This window comes from Lycorma delicatula, chromosome 1, assembly GCF_047948215.1.
Source record: "Lycorma delicatula isolate Av1 chromosome 1, ASM4794821v1, whole genome shotgun sequence".
In the NCBI taxonomy this organism is placed as follows: domain Eukaryota; kingdom Metazoa; phylum Arthropoda; class Insecta; order Hemiptera; family Fulgoridae; genus Lycorma; species Lycorma delicatula.
Genome location: NC_134455.1, coordinates 122779174 through 122806454, shown reverse-complemented (window position 1 = coordinate 122806454; position 27281 = coordinate 122779174).

Here is a 27281-nt window from a genome sequence, read left to right as displayed (position 1 = left end):
GACAATGGTCTATATTTTGAAGTACCATCAAGTTCTACAGGCAATTGAAAAAGTCTGTGGATTGTTAGTCCTTTGATGTTGTGCGCAGCGATACCACTTGGAATAGTTACAGCAAAACTTTTATTCAATTTTTGTTTAACCCAACATCTTATTACGTGGATAAGAAAACTTTTACAGGTCTCTCCTTCACCAATAACGAAAAATCTTAAAATTTGTTCATTATTGTTTTCTACGTATTTTGTTATTGTGTCAAGTATACGTTTCTGATCTTCATTTAATTGCTCAAGAATATTGTCCATCTTAAAATCTTCCATGTTGTTGTCAATTTCTCTGCAATCTTTCATTGCTTCACCGGCCTTAATAGGATAAGTTTCTAATGATTGATTGATTATTTCAGAGTATTTTTTGTACTCTTCTCTTTTATTTTTAATAATTTCCTCAGTATACTCAAAAGGGTTTTGAATTTCTACTAATCATTCATGGTATACCATTGAAACATAGCGTTGCGGACGATATTTGGAGTACCGCGGTTCGTCAAAAACGTCACTCTTCGCTGCGATGCGGGACTACACACCGTGTCCGAGGTGAGGGTTGAGCAGGCACACATGCTGTTCGGGAGAGCGGCCGTGTTCGATCACGGCCATCTCCGGGACATCTGCCGAGAGGACCGTACTCCACAGGGTATAAGAAAACGGCCTCGTGCCGTATTAAACGAACCACCGTGAAGAGGCAGTACTAGAGTCAAAAAATGACAAAACAGGATTTGGAGCCTCTATATTGCGTAACCTATAAATATAAACTGCGCGAAAATTCCGGCAACGAAAGTGACCGTTTTTGCAATTAAATTTCGTTAAAACTATAAAAAGCTAGACAAAACCTCACACCGTCCCACGAAGAGACCACAATTTCATTTAGTCAGCATATGCAACTCCCTTCGGAGAACGGGGCGCATTTCTCCCTCCAAATAACTAGGACTCCGGTAGGTGCACTCCTGCTAGCCCATAGGTGCTGGTACCTTAAGTGGATGGACTGAAGGGCAATCACGCCGGTATTACTAGGCTCAAAACTTATTCTCTCACGGTCAGAACCAGTAAATAAATTTCACGATGTTCCATACGGATAGGATGCAAATTACCAAATCCGTCCATAAATAACACTTAAATTTTATAACCGCTACTAAATAACCGATAAAATGCGCCCGATAATAGGAAGGTACAGCAAGGGACATTGTCCAGGTTCTGCGATCTGTAGGGAGAAATATTGAAACTCCCGCCATTCTTACGTTCCGTATGCCATTGCTTTTGGTAAACTATGTTGTAGACTCTGGAATGAGTTTATCTCCGTCTAAAATGTATCTATCTCTCAAGTTTCTGGCTTTCTTCAGCGTTCCGGTTCATTTTTTCTCCCGGTTCATCAAATGATTGAATTTTTTGACTCGGTGAAATGTTATTTTGAATTTCGTCGCTATGAATTTTGCTCAAAATATTTTAGTACCTGCAAAAGAGGCTGATTTTTTGTTAGGCGATGTAGGTTCATTTTTAAAATGATTTGAACTATCAAAACGATGAGAGCGATTTTGATTTTTAGGGAAAATATCAGATTGAAAAAGTTTCACTTCAGAATTTTTGAAATCAACACGAAATCCTAAATACTGAGCTGATGGTAAGGAAGGAAACTCAGTTTCGTAATGATATTTGATATCACTTGTGTTTAATTCATCATGAGTTTTCGATTGTTTACAAGTTGAAAATTTATGTTCATTCAATGGTCTCTCGGAACCCAAACCGATAGCTTTACAACATTGGCGTGAAACTTCATTTAACACAACGATTTCTTAAACAGAAAAGTGCGGATCCTAATAAAAGTGCTCAATACTCGAAGTTTTAAACATCTTAATCAAATGTGGTCGCATGAATATTTGATTATACCTGACTTTATTGGGCTTAATACCATATATAAGAGAAACCGCTAAGGCTATAGAAAAAACTCCACAATCAATACAATTATTTTGATTTTGAACTCTTGGGAATTTTATCGTTTTCAAACCAGTGTATAGAAAAAGCTGTCGCAAGCAAAATTCCAATTCTTTATTCAGTTTACCAGCATTTATCTAGTCATAAATATAAAGAACTTTTGTATCGTAGCAGCAACAAATGTAATGCCCAGGTGTGTACAATACTGAATATATTCAGTATCTTTCAATACAGGAATAATTCTTGAAGGGTCATCCATCGACATACGTTCCGACTGAAAATAAAAATTCAAATTTTTTTTCATCAAACACCTAAACAGATTGATATGCATTTCCGTTAGTCGTAGATTATTGAGAATATCTTCCACGTCATCAACATGTAATGATTGTGAGGAAATCGTTCTCAATTTTCAAAATAAATAATTAAATTCTTTATCAATATATCAAAAATAAAAGTGACTGGTAAATAAACTCAGAATATTTCAACAAGATCTCTTGAAACCTGGAGCAAGTATCATTTTATAGCTTCAACTAGAGATTCTGGAGCAAAATATCAATGCTTCAAGGAAAATCTTCTGAAAATCTGGAGCATTGATTATTATGCTTAAACAAGAATTCGTGCACGAAACCGATAAATTGCACGACCGCTTTGTGGAATACGTATACGAAATACTTGGTGTGAAAATGAAGCTAATACTGCGAGCTGAAGAAAAAAAATGAATACGTTTATTTAAATCAAAAGATAATTTTCAAGATGATGAAGTAACGCTTTTCAAAATTAGATACAAAAGTATTTTTATTCATTAAAATATTAGAAGTATCAAAAACTTTATTGTATTTGTTCCACTATTTATTTGAATAACAAATGCTTAAGATGTACCAGAAAAAAAACAATTCATCTTCAACGAAGTTTTTTAGGAAGATTAAATTTTTAGTGTTCTCTGTTAAGCAATATATCGTGAAAGGTATATATCATATCCCGAAATTGTTACGAATGTTATCAAACGTTTACGAAGTTATCCAACTTTATTTATTCAAAATAAAGCCATTACAATTGTAAAATTACAATCATATTCAAACATTTTTTAACCACGATATATATTATCTATTGATGACTAAAACAATGTTTAATTATGTTATTTGATAGATGTATTTAATTTTATAATTTTGTTATTTGAAGAATGTGTTTTAGTTAAGCCTTATATCACTAAATAGATTTTTTAAATTATAATCATGTTTTTACTTATTGGGCGAATTGGGCGTACATTATGTACAATATCAACCTAATAAAAACTATATTAAAATATACTAAGAACTACTCAGTGTTAATATTTACTTATTTATTCAAAGGTAAAACCTTCAAATCATACGTTATGTTGCACTGAAGCTATATTAAAAAATATTTTTTTTGTGTTAATATTGTTAAGAATGAAAGCATCAGAATTATAATTCAAATTACCTGTGAAACTAATACTACATAGCTGATGATCAAGTTGAAAAGATTTTATCAAATGCAGTGAAAAAAATTTAACCTAAGTTAAAGATAAAAATTCCACTCAAGTAGAACAGTAAGAATATACTGAATCTGAAATCATGCGAATAGTTGATTGAATGATATATCTAGTCAGTAAGTATTCATCTGTTACTAATAAGGTTATTTTTATTTTTATGAAAAAACAGCTTCAAAATTCTCATCAAATAAAGCATTCGATCTTCATGAATGAAATTCTTTTTTTCATTTTCTGCAAAAATATATTTTTTCACGTAACTAATATATATTTGGAATATAAGCTAAATCGGACCTTGTTTTTCCCAAATTGACCCAATTTTTTTAAATATCACGACCCCAGCGCCAACCAAATAGTTCTAATTGTATAATAAACATTTTAAAAATTTATTGCTGTTTTATTTATTCCTTTTTTAATAAAAAAAGTAAATCTCCTTAAAATTCTTCTTTTAAACTTTATTATTTCAAGTATAGCTAATCCTAGTACTGTCAAGTACTGCTATCTAGCGATGCGATTCGTAAACGGATTAGGAAAAATACTTAGGTTTAGAAAAACAAAAATTTCGCATTTCAAATTAAAAAACGTGAAATTACAATGATTATCATATATTTATCGAAAAAAAACCTATATTCATTAAGAACATCTATTTCTGCGATGATATGTAGTTTTATTTCATCAAATTTATTATTTTTATTATATTTTAAACTTTTTTAAATATTTTTAAATGTTGGTTTGCGTGTTGGTCGGACTGAATAAGTCGTCGGTGTTTCCGTTGTCGGACAAGCTCTCGCCGGGGTCATTCTACCGAACGACTTGATTGTAAATTTTACTTTTTTTTTAACTTTATACCTTGATTTTTTTTTTTTTTTAATTTTTTATATGCAACTTTTCATTTTGATAATTTATTGCATTTAATTTACTTCACAGCGTCAAATTTACCAAAGAAATTTTACGATATCAACATTAATGAGGGATTTTTAATAAAAATTGACACAAGAAGTCAAATTTTTATTTAGCACATTCATGAGGCAGGTTTTCAACAGAAAATTATAATCAACTCTTAATAATGGTATTATTTCTGAATTATTTTAATATAAGCGAAACCCAAATCTTTATAATTCATATTATTTAGCTAAATCCTTGTAATTATTTATATATTATTATCTTTTTATCTTTGTCTAATGTGTCTGTAAAATAAGAAATTCTAAAACCTTTAAGCTGTGAATGAAGAAGACAATTTTTTATTATACTAAATTATTTTTATTTTGGTAATTACAAAGTGTTGGTTCAAATACTATCAATATTGCTTAAGAAAGGTTAAGCAGAGTTCTTTACTGTTTTATAAGGTAGTCAAAAGTACATTTAAGTTTTCTGAATTTTATTACTAAATGTTTAACATTATTTGAACAAAAAAAGCAAGTAGATGAAATTTTAATAAAATAATACAATAGTTTGATATATAATTTTAGCAATCATTTTAGTCATAAAGCAAAGATTTATTTCATTGTCAGTTTTTTTTCAAACTGACTCGGTTAAAATACATCTAAAAATGGCAGATAAGTTTTGATATAACTTAATTAATTAACAGCAATTTGTTAGTTATTTTAGAATTAATACGTTAAAAATAACGAGTAAAGAGTTTATGCGGTTTTATTTTCTGTTATTATCTGAATAAAATTTATATTTTTACATGCATTTATATTAAAACAATGGTTTGTGCGTAGAAAATTGTTATACATTGTTTGATGTATAATATTGTGTGACTGTTATTTTTCAACAGAAAAAAAATAATTTAAGACAGAGAAATACTATTCTTTCATTAATAAAAATTATATATTAACATTTTTCCTCTTCTGTTTTTTAAATATTTATATAAAAGTTATAAGGCGTTTTTAGTAATAGAACCGCGTTTAAAAGAAAATAAAAAGATGAAAATTATAACGTATCGTACGAATATATTTTATTATTTTAATAAAAGAGTTAAAATAATGTTCTTTATTAAAGAATTTCCATTGAATTTTCAAATCTGTTTAAAAAACGTATATATATATATATATATATATATATATATATATATATATATATATATATATATATGTGTGTGTATATTTTTTTCTCATTCACTTTTCAAATTACATCATTTTTTTAAGTTTTTGCTGATACAAATAATTCTTACTTTAGACGTAGAAACTTTATTTGAAATTAATGTTAATGTTTTTCTTCGGAGCACATTCAATATTATAAAATGTTTTTGTATTACATTAAAAGACAAAATTTATGAATTAGAGAAAAAATAAAGCTATTCATATAACTTACAGACAGAACAGTAATTCTGAGCGTTTCTGGTTTATTAATGGGATTCAAACTTTAGATGGTTTGGAAATTCGCCAAGTTGTAACACTGTTGTCATACATTTTAAAAGTATATAAACAAAAATAAAACAAAAATGTGAATGAAAAACGGAAGCAGATCATCTCGAATATTTTAGTTAATAACAGCTATTTATGTTTCAGTCTGGTAGCTATATTTTGATAGAAACGGGAAAATACTGTCATATTTTGAAATATCAATGAATTACTTTAGAAATTGTTATTATCTACCTTTATATCTTTCTATTTTTGAACTTAGTGTTTTAATATCATAATGTTTATCACATACATAATTAAGAAAAATTTCTTTATTATTTAAAATATTAATTCATAAAATGTTTAACTAAACTTTAATCAAGCCATAACCTAGTACTTTTTCAAATGTTAGCAGAATGTAGCTTAAATATATTTTTAATAATAATAATTTTATAGGAATATTTTTTTGAGAGCTTAACGGCTCCTATCGTTATCTATGTTTGGTGCCTATAGGAACGTCTCTCGAGAGGCGGTGCTTGTTATTTATCGTATTAAGCCCATTGATATTCTTGCGATTGAGCGTGAATTACGTTATGATGCTAAGAAGGTAGGCCTATTAGCACAAAAGTAATAGACGACCAGGGTTTCCATTTATGGCAGATCAGGTGTGTTGAATCGTCCGATGGCTGTTACACGGATGGTATTTCTCCTGATGTAAAAAGTATGCTAGTATGTGGATGCAGGTTTCCTCAATAGGCATATTACATAATTTCTTTCTGAACATGATCCTTTTCGAGTTAGGTTGGCCGGATTTGGTTTGATTAAATTAGGCTTGTGTTTGAAGTGTATGGCCATTGATGATGTGCGACAACTTATATGTCTATCCCAGGTACGTAGCTGAACGTACCACTCAGAGAGTTTGTGAAGATGAATTCTAGTTTTTATTTCAAAGTTAATTCAAAACCGAAAGGGATTGGAACATAGCTGCTGGATTCCTTAGATTTTCAGCTCTGAAGAGGCTGAGAGGGACAGATGCTCTTAGGGGTGTATAGATACAATAGTAGCCGGGGTGGCCAGGGGCCCGCCTAGGTGCTTACTTCACCAAGATAGGCCTTTCAAATGGATTCCCCGTTAGCTTAGATATTTGCTGTTAGGATGAAATGAATGTGTGGAAAAATCTGTGATGGAGCTGCTGTGTGGAAGGGTGTAGGCATTAACATCGCTCCTGAAACTGCACTAGAGCAGAGAGAGGTATGGTATTTTTTCATTAGAGGATTTATAAATTTGTGAATCTGTTCTTGAGTTTTATGTAAATCAAGAGGACTTTGAGAAAAGCCCATCAGAGTTAGAAACGGACGGGGTGATGTGGCAACCGTGATAGTCACAAGAAAGATGTCCTCTCCTACGGGAATAGGATGTACGGCAAATCCCAAGATGAAATTGAGTTCCTATTAAATTCAGTAAAATCTATAGCTCTGATATTTTCATGGAACTCGGGTTGAATAAATATCCAATCTTAGCAAAATGGATAGAGGAAAATGGATCTCATCGATGGAATATTAATGTCAAATAACAATGAAATAAATAGCATGCCCCCTGAAGAAATATTCAAATACTCAGCAATTCGTGATTATAACATCAAGTACAAAAAGGAAAAAGCTAGAATAAGCTGGAGTAAATCAGGAAAATTAGGGAATAAAATTCAAACTCAATGCTGGCAATACAATCAAAGCCATAAACACCTGGACTGTGCCTGTTGTAAGGTATACTGTTGTAATAGTCAATTGGATAAGTGAAGCTGATTTAGAGAACCTAGACCGAAAGACCCGAAAGGTCCTTTATCATTTTTTTTTAAATTAGTGATCCGTGCACCCACAAAAAGACACTGACAGGCTGTACTTGCCAAGGAATGAAGGAGGAAGAGGTATAATTCAAGTACAGCAACCAGTAAAGGAAGAAAAGCGAGCACTGGCAAAATTTATTGCAAGAAGTCAAGAAAAATGTTTGAAGGAAGCCTGCAATTAAGGAACTCTAAAAGGAGAATGAAGTAATAAAGAATAAAATAGACAAAATGGTCAGTAGCAGAAGAGAAAAAGGTCAGAGTAAACCATTGCACGGCCATTACATAAACAACATCCAAAATGGTAGCAACATAAGTGAAACGTGGCAGTGGCTAAAGCAAGGAACATTGAAGAAAAGAACGGAAAGCTTAAGATTAGCAGCACAATAGCAAGCATTGTGAGCCAAAATTGATAAGACCCAGAATGAGAGCAAATGTCAATTGTGCGAAAAAGCTGAGGAGACAGTTAGCTGAGGAAACAAACACCTAATTTACAGCTGTAAGAAGATTTAACTAACAGATATTACCACAAGCCTAAAAAAGTAGCCACCATAATTCATTGGCACTTATCCAAAAAGTAAGGAATAGAAACAAGCAAAAAGTGGTGGAAACATTAGCTAGGCCAAAAATTTGAAAATTACCAGTATAAGAGTTTCTGGGACTATAAAATTCAAACTGACCGCTACTTCGAGCACAACACACCAGACTTCAGAGCAATGGGAGATAAGGATTATTAGTTGAAATTCAGTAATTAGAAAAATGAAGACCACTGTAGTAGCAGTAGTATTCGGTACCCTAGAAGTTATACCAGCAAGCCTCCAAAAGAAATTCCAATTAACTGGCCTATAAGATTTAACATCACAACTGCAGAAAATAGCATTTCTGCGAAGTGCTCACTTAATACGACGATGCGTTTGAGATTCCTAAATCGCTGGTTAGAACATTTTGTTTGCGCATATACGTAATATCAGCTGTGTAAGCAACTCTAGCGGCATTATTAACAATTATATATCTTATTTGTTTTATGTAACTTATTGTTTTTCACTCAAGTCTCTTTATGACATGTATAAATACGTTTGTTCAATCTTTTTACAGTCCACTCATTGTTTTTATAAATATACATCTTGACTGAATTATGAGCAATGTTTCTTTTTTTTATTTCACACTATTCGAATATTAAAACATCCATATTTAGTCAAACACATGTATCTCAAAATTATAAAACCTGGTAAAATAATTTACTGTGTAATAATAATATTTCTAATTTTCTTAACATTATTGTTTCTTGATAATTTAATTCAGTAAATCAGTTAGTAATTTTTGTAATTTTTTGGCCTAAAACATTTCACAGTATTATTTCCAATTCTTTCAAAGAAAATGAGTAATTCATAATTTTCGTATATTATCCAATAAAATCAAACAAAAATTATATTATGATTTCAGTGTTACCAGAACAAGAATAAATTAATTTATTATAAATTGTGTTTTAAATTATTCTTATTTTCAATAGAATAATTTTTATTCGGTCCATAAATACTTACTAAACTAAATTGCATTACAAATTTAATGGAGATTGTGCTGTAATAGCCACATTAAAAATAACAATCTTGAAATCCTTTTTGAAAAACTTTAAATGGATTTCCAGGTATAAAAAGTATATATAAATATAATTTATAAAAATACATAGTAATGTAACACAAATCTGTATTTGAATCAAATTTCTCTGAAATTCTTCGATGTTAAAGTCGCAGCGATTGTTGGTTTCCTGATAAGAGTCACAAATCTCTACCGAAAACAGCGAAGCCATTTTAGTCTCAACTAGAGAGAAAAAGAATAGTAACTATGATTTAACAAAAGTACCGAAAAATTAGGAAGAATGAGTGAAGAGTGATAAAGAGGGGGATGGAGAAACTAAAAATGAATGAAATAAGGCTGACAGAACTAGAAAAATTAAAATAAATATAATGTAGACAAATGAGAAGGCACCAAATTCATATATAAAATATAGATCTTCGCTCAACAGTACAAATCTCTATTTGGTTTGTGAACAAAATATATAGATAGTATTATCAACAAAGTAAACTGTTTACTTACAGAAACAGAAACCAGATCTACAACTCAAAGAATTACATGAATTATTTTTATTCATTATTACCAACGTCTTTTTTTTTAATTTTAAAAAAATTTTGTACAATAATTTTGAAATTTGTGAAATTTGAGTTTTTATGGTGAATCAAATGAAGATCTGTAGTTAAAATCGTCATAAATCAGTGAAACGTGAAGTATTTAAAATGAGATAATTTTAAAAATAATGATAATTCGCTTATCTTTAATAAAAAAAATTATAAAATCAAAGAAAAGCAGCAAACTTCTATTAAAACAGATAAGATTATCTGTATCATTTAATAACTAGTATCTATTAATAAAATGATAGTGCTGGTAGAATTAAAATGCCACTAATCGTTTAAAACAAAAATTAGAAATCGTTTAAAGGAGATGTACATGGAAAGTAAAAAAAAAGTGTTTTTTAGAGCACGGTAAAGCCGATGATGCATTAAAACCTTGTTATATCAAACATTTTTAACTTTGTTCTCATCATACTACAAAGCTACTAAGCAAGCTTAAACAACCTTAATAATGTAACAGAACTATTTATTACAAGTTTGAAATGCTACAAAAGTAAAATCGTTATTTCCAAAATATACTTTATTAACATTTTTAATGGGAATTGTACAAAAGTAATATTTCATTGGAAAAAAAAATTACACCGAAATAGTATTTATAAACGAAATAATTTTAAAATTTTTAATCTAGACGATCCACCTTCTTTTTAATAACCCGCTGTTAAATATTTGGTAAATTTATCTGAAGTCTCATCGTTGATTCTTTTAATAGGTAGTTTTGAAAGACAACTTGAGTATAACAACGTATACCTTCTGTATACAACATATGCTAGCTTAATAATGTTACTGTAGGGAATATAATGTATGTGTGATCAGAGCTTTTGGTTTAAAACATGTGTGATAAGAACAAAAAAACATTATGATCATACGAAGAAATAAAACTTGAAGGTAAGGTTAATTAAGTTTTGTTTTGAGTATACGAGTAATACAAATTTGAATATAATACTAAACAATGAATATTATACATGTTAAAATAAACTTCGTTGACAAGTGTCTATCAGACTAATATGTTATTTTGACGACACAAACTTACAAGTGGATAAAACAATCTTGTATTTCTTTCAAAAGTGTTTAATTTATCAATGTTTGTCCGTCACCCTCAGATATCAAAACCAGGGAACTAATGTAGTACATAAGTCAAGTCACCAATCGTACTACTTCATACATTATCTTGACGTTACTATGAATGATGAGATTGGCAATTTTTTCATAGCATATTCTTTCAGTCGATACACCTAGTTCCTTTCATACGCTTGAAAATTTTTAAAATAAATCAACTACAAACATTTGTGAGAGAAAATACGTTTAAAAAAAATATAAAAAAATATTCGAGTGTTTAATAGTAGGCCTATCGGGGAGAGATTTCACTCATGTAAAAAAAAAAATCTCAACGGGGCGCGGTTACTACCTCCTGGGTGGTGTGGAAATATAACCTACGAAGACAATGGTAAATGTACGTAGAGGGAGTTTAAAAGGGAAACAATAGTTAATTCCATTAAAAGTTTAACGATGGATGTAGATATAACCGCATAGGTTTAGATGGTTATAGTTTTTCCACGTGGTCGTGTAAGATCGCTGCGACATTTAACGAAACTTACAACCGCGGCGTTTCCACACGCTACAAGTATAAGTGTGGACGTTGATCGTTTCAATACGGTTAGAGTGCATTTGAATTATGCGGCCACATACGCTGAACTTCACAACGGATTACAGGAATATTTAGACAGTTTAAAAATTGATACTGTAGATAGTATGTGTAGACATTATATTCACTATAGTGGCGAGACGATATAGTAGCGATGAAAACGTTTACCGATTCGGTTAACAAATTGAGATTTATTGCATCGCATATTTGTAAATATTGTTTTATGATGCTTGTTACCCACTCTGTTCACTATGACGATGAAATACATACCATCGATTGTAACAAATTAGGTTACAACGCACGTAGACTACCGAAATACCTTTGCTCCTGTGAAATGATTATTGAAAACGCAAAAAGGTAGTAAACTATGGTACGCGCTAATAAATATACTTACGATTTGTTGTTTACTTCCATTACTTCAGTTTAAATTTAATATTCTATTTTCTATACATTGACAGTAACCGAGGTTTGTTATTCTAATACCATTTATCATTTCATATATTTTATTTTTGTTTACTGTACTAAAAATAATTTTTATTATGTACAGAAAGAATAATACGATTTTCTCTTTTTTTGTCTGTTTTCCTTCGATAAAAAACCAATTTTTAAAATATTTATTCACATTTTATTGGCTGTATTTACATTAGTTTTCTCAAAATAAAATTTTTTACAAGTTTTGTTTGTAAATTTTTCTTATTTGTTGGTCATTTAACAAAGCTATTGTACAAAAGATCTAAAAAAATTGTTTTTCGGCACCTAATTTTGTGTTTTACATCGGATATTTCAAAAACTAGTGGAGTCCATTTGTGGGACATTTTTATCCTACTTCAGCTCAAATTAGATAAGAACTACCAACTTTACTCTCTAATTCGGGTCCAAAAATTACAGTAGGGCTTCTGTTTATTTGAAGATTTGAAATCCGGGCGAAACTTTCGCTATCCGTAAAAACAAAGCCTTTCCAGGGCTATATTTTTATGAATATTTTTTTTTGTATTTTCAACAGTAGAACATGTCCTGAATTTTCCTCTGTTTATTTATGGGACAATTATTGAATTTGTGAATAATCTGAATGAAACTAACACTTGTTTAAAAACGCTTAACTTTTATTACGATAAATGAATTTTGTAAAAAAATTATTCTACCACTATATTTAATCTAGTATGTGTATACAATATTATTGCAATGTACATTAAAATAGCATCTCTTTGATACTTGTTTTTTTAATTTCTAAACTCCTACGAAAAACTGCTGGAATAAAAGATTTACATAATTTTATTTCTTATTTCCTTTACATCGTGGAACAGGATGTAGAGATTTTTTTTCTGTATAATAATTATTAAATGCACTGATATCCTTGCTGTTTATATTAATTTTCTCAACTCGTACAGCTCCAGAAATTTCTTACGTAAAAATCTTTTAGTAATTGTTTATAGTTTACTTAAAAGCTCATAATACTAATATTAAGTTAACAACCTTATTTAAGTTAAATTTCAATAATAAATTCTCTAGACTGGCTGTACTCTTTCATTAATTCCATTCTTAGTGGTTCTTTAATTAAAACAGAAGCGAAAAGTCAAATAACCTTAGAAAACAAGTAATATCCTTAAGGTAAGTATTATTTTAATTTATCCGTAATTGCAACAACAGTAAGTCATTAGTAAAATATACTAGATCTCTTTTATTTAAATTGTTATATTTATTCTTTTAACTGCAACCTTATTCTGTTTTCAACAATAAAGTAATCATTATAAATTATTTGTTGAAACAAATCTTTGAAAACAGGAAAATAATTATTATTAAAAGTTTCGTCTATTGAGAAAAATGTAGCTTTAATAATAGCATTAATGGACAGATTCTGGGTTAAGGGGATTAAAATTACGATTATATAGTTTTATAAATGAAAATAAAGTATAAAATTCAATTTTCTTATCTAATGCATTTATCGTGTAACAGTAAGCCGTTACAACACAATAAACATGAATAAAATTAATATTCATATAAAAATAATGGTGTTACGAGAAAATTTTCTTAACAATATTTACTATTCTAGAACAAAATAATTAATGATTTGTTAATGATTTTGTAGTCCATTTACGTAAGGTGAAAACATAGTACTAAAAGTGTTGAAATCTACAAGTAAATGGAATCTTTATGTAAATGGCGTAAGTATGCTCTTTAAAACCTTACAAAATTTAATATCGTATTTATAAGATGGAAACAAAATTATTCGATATTGTGTTGAATAAACCTTTCAGCTCCTCAATCATAAGGTAAATTAATTTTTTTATAGAAATAAGCATTTCAATTAAAAATTTTATTTTTAAAATATATTGATACATTTATTTTAAATATAGTATTAAAAATCTGCAAAATTTTCGTTAGTAATATTAAATAATAATTTTTCCTAATATATTCATTGTCGTAATCTACTCTTCTAGTGTCCCTTTCCTAGAATATTAATAAGAATTATTTAGTAGTTATTTTATTTGGATTTTATTAATGTTTATTAGAATTCAATTTTACCGTCAATCTTAGGTATTTCATGTTGAGACGAAAAATATGTCTTATAAAACTTTCTTTTTATCTTATAATGCTAAATTTTTATGTCGTAAAAAATAAATGAATGTATTCTAGATAGAACAATAGATAAATTACTAGAGCACAGATATATTCATTCTTATCTTGAGATTAATGGTACCTCTTGAACGAGAAACCCGTATTAGAGAACCATTAATGCTCTCGGAATATAAAATTTCTATTCTCCTTTTACAGCAGATGAAATATTGACTTAATTATTTAAATTATTTTCAAATTTTGAATTGAATAAACAGATTATTAATATCTGCCTACGAAAAAATTTTCCGATTTTTATGCAATATTTATTCTTTACATTTAATTTTCTAAGCATTTGGCAACGTTGGTCGCTTATTACTATGAATATTCATAATAAATTTTAATTAAATTTTAATTTAAATATATTACACATATGGCATATGAATTTTGAATTAACATCTCAAAAGAAATCCCTGATGATGGAATAGCAGCTCCGAAATTACATGGAAGTACATTTTAAAAATGTTGGTAAGTGGAATTTTATACAATTTATATTCCTATCTGTTGTCCAATGAACAAATCAAGAGATGGCCAGTTGTGTTAAAAAAAAAAAAAAAAACACAGAACAAAATAAAAACAATGTCTGATAATGAATATGAATGATAATTCGGACAACTATCTATATAGTTTCCGGGTAATTTGTAAAATTACGTACCTACTTTTAAAATAAAGTTTGATTTTAATGAATATTAATTTTGCTAATTTAACACTTCTTACAACACTACGTTGGAGAACTCTAATAGCAATTTAATGATTTGTATGATATTTAAAAAATCCCTGAAGATATGTTTCAACTTGTGAAACAGGATCAATAAAAATTTCGCCTTGTGACTGTATCTATTATTGTTAGATCCTTTGGTCAGCTCGGGAGAGTCGAAATTAGAATTCAAGAACAAAATAGTGACGGGTTAGATACAGGACAGAAACGGTTTTGAAAATTTCATAGTGTTAATATATGACTAATCAGAGTTGATCTCACACTATCAACGCTTTCAAGGAAAAGCTAGTACTAACTCTCTCTCTATGTTGCCCCTTCATATATTATATAAAATTCTAATAAATTGGGATATGATTCTCGCTTACCTAAAGAATTGTAAGTATATAACTTTTACAAAGAATTTTATTTAATAAAATTGTGTTGGTAATTTTTAGGAATTTATTATACGTTATTAAAACAAAAAGAAATACATATTTTAGAGTATCTACAAGTTTATTTTATTTAAAAAACATTATCAACAAGAAAAGCTAAGAATGATACTGGCTCATTTATTTACTTCTTTTTTTAGTAATACAATAGTTAGATATGATAAGATTTATTTAACAATATTATGTATTGAAAATTATGCGACTTTTTTCTTCATAAATCTATAAATTCACAATGTACATACTTTAATTTTATGGAAATAAGAAAATATTTATCCGTGAAGCATTCAAATACACATTAATGAGCTTGTAAAAAAACTCTTTTTATTAGGAACGAAATTTATTGGTCGGAATTAAATAATTTAGTTGTATGAATTTTTTTTTAACTTTTATGTTTCATTACCACTTAGAACTTTGCGTGATAATCGTGGTAATATGATTCAGCACTATAAAGACTGTAAAAAATACAAAGCCAAATTTTAACTGGAAGATAAAGGAGTTACTTCTACACTAAAAAATCTGGAATTCTTTATTTAATCGTTTACTTTGTATATAGTTTAGTTGTGAAGAAGCTTTAACTTAGTTTCATGTTATTTCGATAGGTAACAAGTTGTTGATTCAGTGTTTTGCAGAGTCTAAATGTTAAGTATGATCTTTTTTCGGTCTGAAATTTTAAATATTTTTAACACTGTTTGTAATTTTTACGTAACTATTTAGTATAATTTATTTTAAACTGGTGTCCTTATAAGAAGTATTATTTTTAATACTGATAAGAAATAAGATTGCTTGTTTTAGCTAATCAAGTTTTTATTAAAAAAAAATAACTGAGACTAGAAACCTTTGTTTTTTTTTAATTTTTAGTAAATTAAATTAATTAAAATGTCTCAATTTTATAATTAAAAAAACTGACTACTATAAACCTCTAATTGTTTAGATACCTTTAATGCCATTATCTCCGATGATGATGGAATTACGTGATGGTTCTCAGCATTTGATTAAAGGAGGACATAGAATAAGTCCCAGACCCTATTAAGGGCACAATGGTCTGTACAACCGACCACAAAGCGGCCTTAATAACCCAGCTACTGGTATACAGGTCCACCAACATTGCAAAAGTCAAACAATTGCTCGTAGTGAACCGAATGGTTGAGCTTATAATTTTCATATCACATTCTCTTCATCATCCACCTCAAGGTCCTTTCTTCTCTAATCTGCACATTAAATTAATAACAGCAATATGTCTAGGGAATTTACTAGTTTTAATGAATGGTAATTTAGACTCGCTCCTCTATAAAAGTAATGAGACGTGGCAGATAATTTACTGAAATTTTTGTTTAAAAAATCAACTTAAAATAGAAGTTTACTAAACTTACTTGTTCATTAATAAGTTTAGTGAAAAATATGTTGTTAAAACGTCTTAAAAAAAAACAATTTTTCTGGCAATATTAAATTTTGCTGTACATCTAGGAAAATTTACTTTATGGCTTGCATTTCATTCTTGGCTTTTTTTTCACTGGCTTTAGCACTGAAATTTTAAAAGTAGTAAAGCAAGAACGTTAAAAACCAGAAAATATTACTACGCATAGATGCTTTTGTAAATTTTGTAATTTTTTTCATTGTTAATTAATTTTTATTTACGTTACGTATATTTTTTGTTTTATGTGATTTACATGATATGAACTATTACTTCACACTTTTTGTTAGTCAAGAATGTTTTACTGCAAATTTATGTCTTATTATTATTGTGAATTAATGAAAACTATAATTACATTAGAAAGTAATATAATAAAAAAAAAATCTTTTTCGGCGAGAATGTAAAGAAACAAAATGAAACATTGTGTCTGTCAATTTTGTTTACTGAAATGAGTCAATAACAGTTATTTATGTGCCAATGTGACTTGATATAACATAGTAATAAATGTTTAAAATATCTACACCAGGTAAGATGCTAGGAAAAAAAAACTAAACTAAAAATTAGACAATATTGAATGATGAATAGAAGATACAATTAAATAATCCACTCTTACATCTTTCGATAATCTTTAATAAAGTACATAAGTCAGATGAATTAGATTTGTGATTCCCAAGTTTTACTGACTATTTGAAACAATCGACGCTATGTAGGACATCAGTCATAAAGAAAAAAGGTGAACTAGTAATGTTGTGTACAAATTACATTACACAATTCACAGAATCAATACCCCGCACGAAGTATTTAAAAAATCTCGCGTCGTTGATTAAATTGAAAGAAAAATTTACTAACGGTAATATAATGTAAACAAATATGTGAATAAACCAGTCCCCCGAACAAAAATATATATATATATATATGTATATATTCGAGTATATATATATATATATATATATATACTCGAATATATACATATTATTTTCGGAAATATAGAAGTATTTTCTGCTCAGAATATAAAAAAGTCTATATCCCTCGAAACGAAATACAGTACAAATACATGTAAAGTAAAAGTGTCGTTTTAGAAAACTAGGGATAAAACTCTTACAATTACGTACAAACAGAATGCAAAGATTTTCTTGTTTATTCTATGCCTACAGGGCAGGACAAATAGCACCCTTAAAATCATGATATTAAAGCACCGACAAAACTTACCTGTAGTTAAATTCACTGTTGAACAAATATAAACTTTTACTCAAAATTATATATTACTGAGAGATTTAAATAAGCAGTCAATTAAAAAAAAACCTACATGTATTTTCGATGTTTGCTAGAAAAATCTATTAGAAGTTAATGATAACGTAGAGAGTAATTTGAAGAACTTATAATTACCAAATAATTACATTAATTTTAATTACACGTATTTGACAAGGAGTTTAATTCCTTTTTTTTATCTTTTGTTCGGTTATATTTAAGTTAATTTGATTAGAAAGAAATGAATTTACAAATCTTAAAATTTCCTCAGTATTATAACAAAATTCTGAAATGTTCAAATCATTTTAGTATCAGTTAAAATATGTATATAATATGACTTTGCACTCACGAAGTTTGTTTATAAGTGAATTCCATTAAAACATTCGAATTTACTTAAAATTATTTATATCTAGCTTGTACCAAAAAAACTGCGTCAAATATTCTACTACACTAAAAATTGATATGCCGGTTTATTGAATTATAAAATTTTAATGGTGTATTATCTTGAATTTATAAATTAAATATACTTTAAGACGACATACTTAATGTATGTATACAGCAAACAATATATTTTATCATACGTAACTGGAATGAAATTTCTTGCATGATGAATAATTTTAAAACGTTATAAAATACTGCTTTGAATTCAATTTAATTTAAAATATATATATTCAAAATAAAAGCTGGAAGAAGGACAATAGAGGATGGTAGAACGCCTGGTAATGGTTTCTGCTTGCTGATGAAGTGGATTACCAGGACTGAATGTAGAAGTTATTTCCTGTACTTCATTGGCCTTTGTTTTGCGGAGAACTGTTGAATGGCTTGGGGCTTCCCCCATTGATTGGACCTCTTTTCTGTAAAACAAAATTTAATTAATCAAAGTAGTGTGAAAGCTCTCGTCAACACCAGATTAGGCTATTGTGTTAAAAGACTTGACACTGCGCGGATATTTATTGAGTAAGATATCGACCGATTTTTTTTTTTTGTAAATGTTATTAAAAATAATTAGAAAGTAAAAAATAAACTCTTTAGTTTGAAAATATTTTAATTTTAAAGGATTTCTCTCTGCCTTTATAACAATGAAACTTTTTAATTATTGGAAAAATTTGACGTAAATAATTTATTATGTATTAACACTTGAAACTTACATATACACTTGTTAAAAATCCTATTTTCAAAAACACTGATTCATACGCAACATTAATTGCCCTATAATTAAAGAAGAAAACAATAAATTAAAGTCAGATATCCAGACTACAAAACGTTTTATGGGTATTTAATTGGTGCTTATATTTTCTTTTGTTACGTCTGTTAAAATACTTATCTAAAAACACATTTGCCTTAAATATAGTACGTATTAATAATTGGATAATATAAATTTATACGTTTTAGAGACTAATATTTACCATAATAATAAATTACGTATTCATTCTTCGCGATTTACTTACACTTTCTCTCTCTATTGGTCGCATTAATCTTGTGTCCAAACTAGATCCGTTTTGTTGCGGTGTCATATAACACCAAGAAAAATTCTCAGTGTAATAGTTCATATTTTTACTTTTATTTTTTTTTTTTTTATATATTTTTTTGATCACATATAAATTCTTTTGCAATAAATAATTAGTAAAAGAAAAATTGTCAATATATTACTATTTTTATTATATAATATTTGATTCTTAGCATATATTTACAGTTTATCATTGGAAAGACAATGGTGAGATATTACAATTGGAAAATTGTAAAACATATGTAACTACTTTTTCAGTTTACTACGATAAATTATATAACTACGAGTGTAATATTTGTTGATTAACTGGATAAATATTAAAAAAATCTGTATAACCACCAAAACATATATTATCAGGGAATTATTGATAAAAAAGGAAACTTTTTGAATATTACTTTTTTTCCAAAATCGAATATACATAAAAAACTAAAATTTATTTGAAAGTCCTTATACATAACAATCATATATTTATAAATATATAATAATTATTTGTTAAGTGACGATATTTAAGGAAAAGCCGAAATATTATTTGATATTATATCCGCTCCTAAAATTTACCATATTTTTCGATCACCTGCCGCACGTGATGGGTAATTTATACTCACCAGTTGGAGTTATAATTTCGTATAACCAATTTATCATCTATAAGAAGTGATGATGGCTAGCGTATAGACACTACGGAACTGTGGCACTTGCTATTTCCATTTGATATTATTGATAACATTTAATATAATGAGTCCTTTTTTTTTAAATTCTTTCTTTATATTTGTACAATATATAATCCTTAAGCTTAATGTCAGTAACCATCCCCAGTTTTTGAAAAAAGTACAAAAATCTTTGTATGGAAATGTGCAGCGCACAGTTCCAGTGGCGTAGTGTTTGACTGTTGTGCGCATGCGCGCATAGAAAGCTGCACGCGAGGCTGAAAGAGCGAGAGAGAGGAGTGAGAGAGCGAGAGAGAGCACTGCCGCTCTCGCAGTGTCAACCTTGGCTTGCTGGTGAAAGGTAGTTTTTTTTTTTACTCCGCGTGTGTATGGAACGTTCCCTTTTCTAGTTTAGTCTGTGGAAGGAATATGAAAGTGGTTTACTTGTTTTTTCAGTAGTGATCTGAAGATGACGGAAAACCTAAATCTGTTCAAAAACACATTGGAAGGGCAAAAGAGAAGGTAATTAATAAAAATTAATTATGCATTTGTTTCTGTGTACATAGAAATAAATTTAAATTAAGCATCATTGGACTATAATGTTTTTAAGAGGATATTTTATTAAGTTATCTAATAACAATAAAAATATTATCTGTGTTGACATTTTATTATTCATTCGGTTAAACAAAATACGGTTTTAAAACATAGTGCTTAAAAACTGTGTACAATTTTTTGAATGTGATAAAGTGTAGAGTTAGATTATTATCCTGCTTCCCGGTATTGTATTTGATTCATTTTTTCGGTTCTTTTATTTTACAGCAAACTTTAGCCATAGCCTTGAGAAAGTACAGGGAAACATTTTCTTGAGCAGCCTCTCCACTAATTTTAGCTACGAGTCGCCACTGATTAGGGGCTATCCTTGGTGAATTCTATGTACATTTCAGTTATCTCAGCCTACCGTAAATATATTCCAAAGTACTACGTAATATTAGGTTTGAGGTATTATTCTATTATTTAGAACAACCAGTCTGATTTATTGTTCGTTATTAAAGTAAGAGTAATATATTTGATTAGGCAAAGTTAAATTTTATTTCTCATTTTGACCCCAATCTGTAATTTAATCAAAGCGATCCTGAAGGATGAATCTTTGGAGAGGATTCATCCATCTTCAAAATAATTTTATTATATACAAACGTTCGGTTATGATGTCATTTTATGAAATATCAGATGTAAGTAGTTGATATAAAAATGTAATCTAAACTTCCTCGATTTTACTGGGTGAAGTACAAACATCTTGAAATATAATTTTAAAAAAAGTGTCTGTGTGTGTGTGTGTGTGTGTGTGTGTATATATATATATATTTATATATATAATCTTAATTTAAAGAAATAATGGTTCAAAGTTACTATTTTCATTAAAAGCCCAAGCCGAGATGACAGACTTTATAAAATGTATTAGACTCGTTGATAAACGGTGACAGCGCGATCCTGTTTTGTTTTTAGTCAAGTTTAGTTGGTGTTTGAAAACCTATTTACCTGTCACAGTCTAGTGTATACTCTATATTTCCCTCTCTAATGCAAGTTAATATTCTAGAATTAAATTATTTTCGTTAGTTAAAAAATTCAACTGTTTTGATAGCAACCTTTTCAAAGCTTTAGCGGAATATCAGTTGGTTTGTACGTCCTTGAAATGTCGGCCCACTTAAAAGTTTATTCGGTTTTGAATCAATACTACTGGAAGAATATTCTTTTAAAAAAATTAAAATTAACGTTTAATATTACCGAACTATAATATAAACTTATGTTTATTGCTGCATCCACCAAATGTAGTACCTTAATAACAACTTATAGTTTTCTAACTCCTAGTCGAATAAGGAGTTTTCTAACTCCTTGTTACTTTAAGGATGAATTGAATTTACTTAAATTAACCTTTTCAATAATTTTAATTTCAAAATCATTAGTATATTTTTTAGCAATTAGTTCAATTAATAAATTTCCTAAGGTAAAAGATTTTATATCAAAATTTTCATAGGTGTTTTATAAGCTGTAATGTAAATGTGATATTGTTAGCAAACCAGAGATATAAAAATCTTACTATATGGAACGATAAATCAATTTAATAGAAATTTTACGCATTTATACTTTTTACCAATTGTTGTTTAATTATAATAATATATAACCCAGAAAACTATTCCATTTTATATATATAATGGATTGATAGAAAAACTTATGATCTTTAATTTTCTATTGATCAGTGTAGCAATTTTTTGTTTTAAAGAATGTATATCACACTGCTTAAAATATTTATCCGTATATTAATTCTGGGATTATATTTGCTTTAAACGGAATTTTTTATGTTGTTATTCAAACATTACTCTTTTGTTATAAAATACTAAGAGGAGCTGAATGATAAAAGATAAAACTAATGAACTCTGTTTTTGGCACATGAAGGTCTTTATATCATTCCTAACGTAACATTCTATCCTTAATTCAAAGATTCAATCAGATTTTCAATTACCATCAGTTATTGTGTAATAACATATTTGACGTAATGTTTTTATGGAGTTCTAGATATTTTATTAAAATAATACCTTGAGTACATGACTGAGTGCAACGAGGCTTTGGTGTGGTTGGCTTCTACCTTTCCCAGCTTTTGACTGGACATGGGGATTTTGAAGCCTACCTTCATCGTTTTGATAAGAGAAATTCCTCTTACTGTAGATACTGTAGTGTGTTAGACACACCTGAATATACTATTTTTCGGTGTCCGACAGAGTTTGGGGTTGAGTTGGCTCACGCCTGAATTGACCTGTGAATACATGCTAACTGGAAGAAGACGGTGGGAGTCGGTTTTGAAGTTAACTACGTGGATTCTTAAGACTAAAAATCGGGATGCAAGGGAGTGGGACAGCGTTTGATAGGTAGGGACTTCGAGAGTAGCCTTTTTCATGAGAAGGCGGCTCGCTGAGGTGGCCGTCTTTGATGTATGACCGAGGACCCCTCTTGTTAGGAAACAAAAGATCATAGTCCCGGCTGGAGCTAACCCTCACGGGAGGACGCCGGTTAGAAGCGAAGTAACATAAAAAGGACCGAGTCCCGACAAGCGGGGGGATTCTCTGTGGGGCACGGCATAACCGGATCTCATGAAGTCCCCCTGGGGGTTAGAGGCCAACGTTCTTTGGCTGAGCAATGCTTCGGCGCAGCCTGTGGTAAGGGAAATTAAAGAAAAATGTTATTTTATTAGGAATAGCTTATGTACCTAAAAATATATTTTATATGATTTCTAATAGAACGTAAGGTAAAAATATAACGGTATGAAGTCAGTAGCTGTACATACATAATAATTCATTTATTGTAGGTTCTGAAGTACCAGCACAGAGCAGTCTTCTAAGTTGTAAAAATTAAAACACTGGTATTGTGTAAACGTCTTCTTTGTATGAATATACTACGGTTTCTTTTGTTTTGTGATTTACAGTTCCTGAATTAATTGTGTTTTTTTAGTGAGTAAATATGCCAAGGAACGGAGCAAAGGATCCAGTTCACTTCTGTTATGTGTGTACATGTAACTTCTGTTACTTTTACTGCACGAGTGAAAAACAATAATCTATTGCCTGCTATCAGGCTAAGGTCGTTATGAAGACTTACTTACCTGCACAGCATCATTAAATGCATCTATATTAAGAAGAAGAATCGGAATATGATGTAGCCACTGAAGTTGAACGTGAGGAGCAACATGATCCTACTTCTGATGCATAATCCTCTTCTTTGAATCTCATCTTACAACTCAAGGTGAATTATACAACCACGTTGAAGAAAAAATCCGAGCATTTGGGACATAGGCTGAAAGGCTGGAATCTTCTCCATACTAACACTAAAGTAGTACGTTTCTTTCGTAATCGTCAGGAAAAGTTTCAGTATTTATATTCTAAAGAATATAATTTAGTGTACTGTAACAATATGTGCATGCACTTCATCATGAACCAACTTTTCATGGTGAAGGTGTTCCTTGATTCTTCGAAAAATGATTTAAAAGTTGTACTTTGGCACAATGATAACATATTTCTTTCCGTGTCTTTATACGAGGTGCTACCCAAAAGTTCAGGGAATTTTCGCGCGCGAACCATTGCTGGTACGACCTGCTGCCGCTAGATGTGGCTAACAGTACTCTTCGTGAATCAGTGTTCCAACAGCTGTGATGGTGAGAAGCTGCATTGTTGACTTTCGTGCGGTTGTGTAACGTTGTGTTTTACTGCTTCTAGATGATAGTTCTAAATGGTAGAATTTAAACAGCAAAGAGCCTGCATAAAATTTTTCTTCATGCTTAAAAAAACCGGTGCAGAAACCCATCGCATGCTTGTGGAAGCATTTGGTGACAAAGCTATGAGTAAAAGTAAATCTTTTTTGTGGTATAAAACGATTCAAAGATGGACGAACGACAGTCGATGGCGATGAGCATTCAGGAAGACCATCAACAAGCGCAACACCAGAAAACATCGCGAAAGTGCGAGAGGCTGTTGTTGCAGATCGTAGACAAACAATCCATGATGTTTGTGCAATCGTACAAATGTCATATGGGTCAGTGCAACGCATCTTATCGGACAATTTGCACATGAGACGCATTGCTGCAAAATTCGTACCAAGACTGTTGAACAGCGACGAGAAACAAAATCGCGTAGCTGTCTGTAGTGAATTGAAAAGTTCAGCAAGAGATGACCCTAACTTCATCTCCAACATCATAACAGGTGAGACATGGGTGTACGGGTATGACCCTGAAACGAAGCAGCAGTCGTCGCAGTGGAACTTGCCAAGTTCCCCGCGGCCAAAAAAAGCACGCCAAGTTCGCAGCAACGTGAAGTCCATAATGATTGTTTTTTTCGACATTGAAGGCATTATCCATAAGGAATTTGTTCCTGTTGGTCACACTGACAATGGCATGTTCTATTGGGAAGTTTAGAAGCGACTACGTGAAAGCATTAGGCGCAAATATTCAGAGCTGTGGGGTAACAACAGCTGCGTTCTACACCATGACAACGCGCCCGCGCACACATCGCTAGCCGTTTGGAATTTCTTGGCTTCCAAAAAGACGGTAGTGATTCCCCTCCTACCCTATTCGCCTGACCTTGCCCCGTGTCACTTTTTCTCTTTCCGAAAATAAAATTTCAATTGAAAGGCCATCATTTTAACACAATTGAGGAGATTCAGGAAGAAACGCAGAACGTGCTTCAAACACTTACACCTGCAGACTTCCAGGGATGCAAGGAATCATGGGAAAAACGCTGGGATAACTGTATCAATGTCCAAGGGGATTATGTTGAAGGAGACAATGGAAATTATAAGTTACGGTAAGCTATTTTATTTTTATGGTAAAATTCCCCGAACTTTTGGGTAGCACCTCGTATTATACAATATGAAATAAACATATGACAATATGAAAATCCTCATAGGGAAAATTCAGTACAAATACTGTTGCACTACATGTTGTGATTTAAATGTAACTGCGTTATTAATAAATTTTCAGCTCAGTTATACGAAATTCTGTAGTTTTTTGTGGATATGAGACAGCAGGGATAAGACAAATCATTAAACCCGATCTTATTCCCTTGACCTACTTTCAAAATTTATAAATAAAAGTATGGAAAAATTTGTTTGCAATAATTAATTTTTTTTTTGCAAAATTTTAAAATCCTAGTGATCCATGAATACATAGTGCATTTTCCCACATTACTTGATCAAGGGACATAACTAGCTATCAGCCTTAATTCAGAAGACATTATTAGATATACTTGGAAATTTCTGGATTATCAGATGAATCAATAATCTGATATTTTCATCTCTTTTACTAACAGTCATTTTCTTTAACTGCAGTACACGGAAATTGTACTAACATTTCAGATAGTTAAGACTGAAATTGAAGAAAATAATAGGTCTTTTGGAAGAAAAATATGTAGAATGTTTACTCTGACCGCTTGGAAGTAGCAAAATTGTATAAATTTTTTTTAAACACATTTTTTGATCAAATAAATTTCATAAAATTTCTTCTGAAAACGCATACGTTTGAAACACAAAAGTGTATATTTGTTTGACATTGGAAATGTATTTAGTGCATAGTTGACTTCGCTGAAATATTAATTTTTTTCATTAACAGAAAGCTAACAGTGAGACTCAGGTGTAACTCTACAAGGAATTAAATAATACATAAAAAAATCAAAGAAAAATCATTAATTCATGAAAGTTAAAAATTATTTCTATTAAAAAAAATGGATATGAATTCAAAATGTCCTGTTACACATTTTCTCTATCTGCTTCTATAAAATCAAATCCAGATTATGAAAATTCAAATATTATACTATTCACATCATAAGTTAGAAATTAAGTATAAATCGATTGCTTCATAGTGTTGCGTTGTATTACAAAACGCATTTTTTAATATGTACGATTTTCTTAATTAATTTTTGATTACGCTAATAAGTAGTTTCCTTGAACACTGAAACTTCATAAATCATCATTTACCATTAAATACGCATTCATTTATCTTATTTCTTTGCTGTATAGAACTTCATTTTCATTAGATATGAAACACTTTTTAAAAAATCAAAGCTAAACCTAGTTTTCTACTAATTTATTAAAATGCACGAGTAGAAACTATAATTTTAAAATTTTTCATATTTTATTTATAGCTATTTGTTACTAATACATTTCACATTTAAATATAAAATAAGATGTAAAATTCTTTTTGGAAGTACAGTACGTTTAATTTAAATATTTTTAAGGTTATACTAAAATATTATTAACTATTTTTGTGTTTATTTCAATTTGTATAATTAAATAATACTTAGACAACTCCTAGTATAAGAGAGACTTTATCCGATACATGAAATTTTATTCCTATCGGAATTTTTCTTACATAATATCTTCTATTACTTACAATTGCTTGGTGTAGGAAAGAGTTTCATCGTGTAAAAGTAGAAAAATTGGAAAAAACTGTCTTGAATTTCAAATTTAATTTTAAAAAATATTCTCTAAAGTGTATATTATTATTTCTCATACTTTGCATAACATTGATTTTCATTGGATCACAATTGTTATAATTTAGTACTTGGATACAAGGGACTTATTTATTCCAGTGAGCTTCTATTCCAAGCATAATCGGATAATATCACATAATGTTTTGTTATACATCATATTTTTAAAGAAACGTATTATTTTACTCTGTGAATAT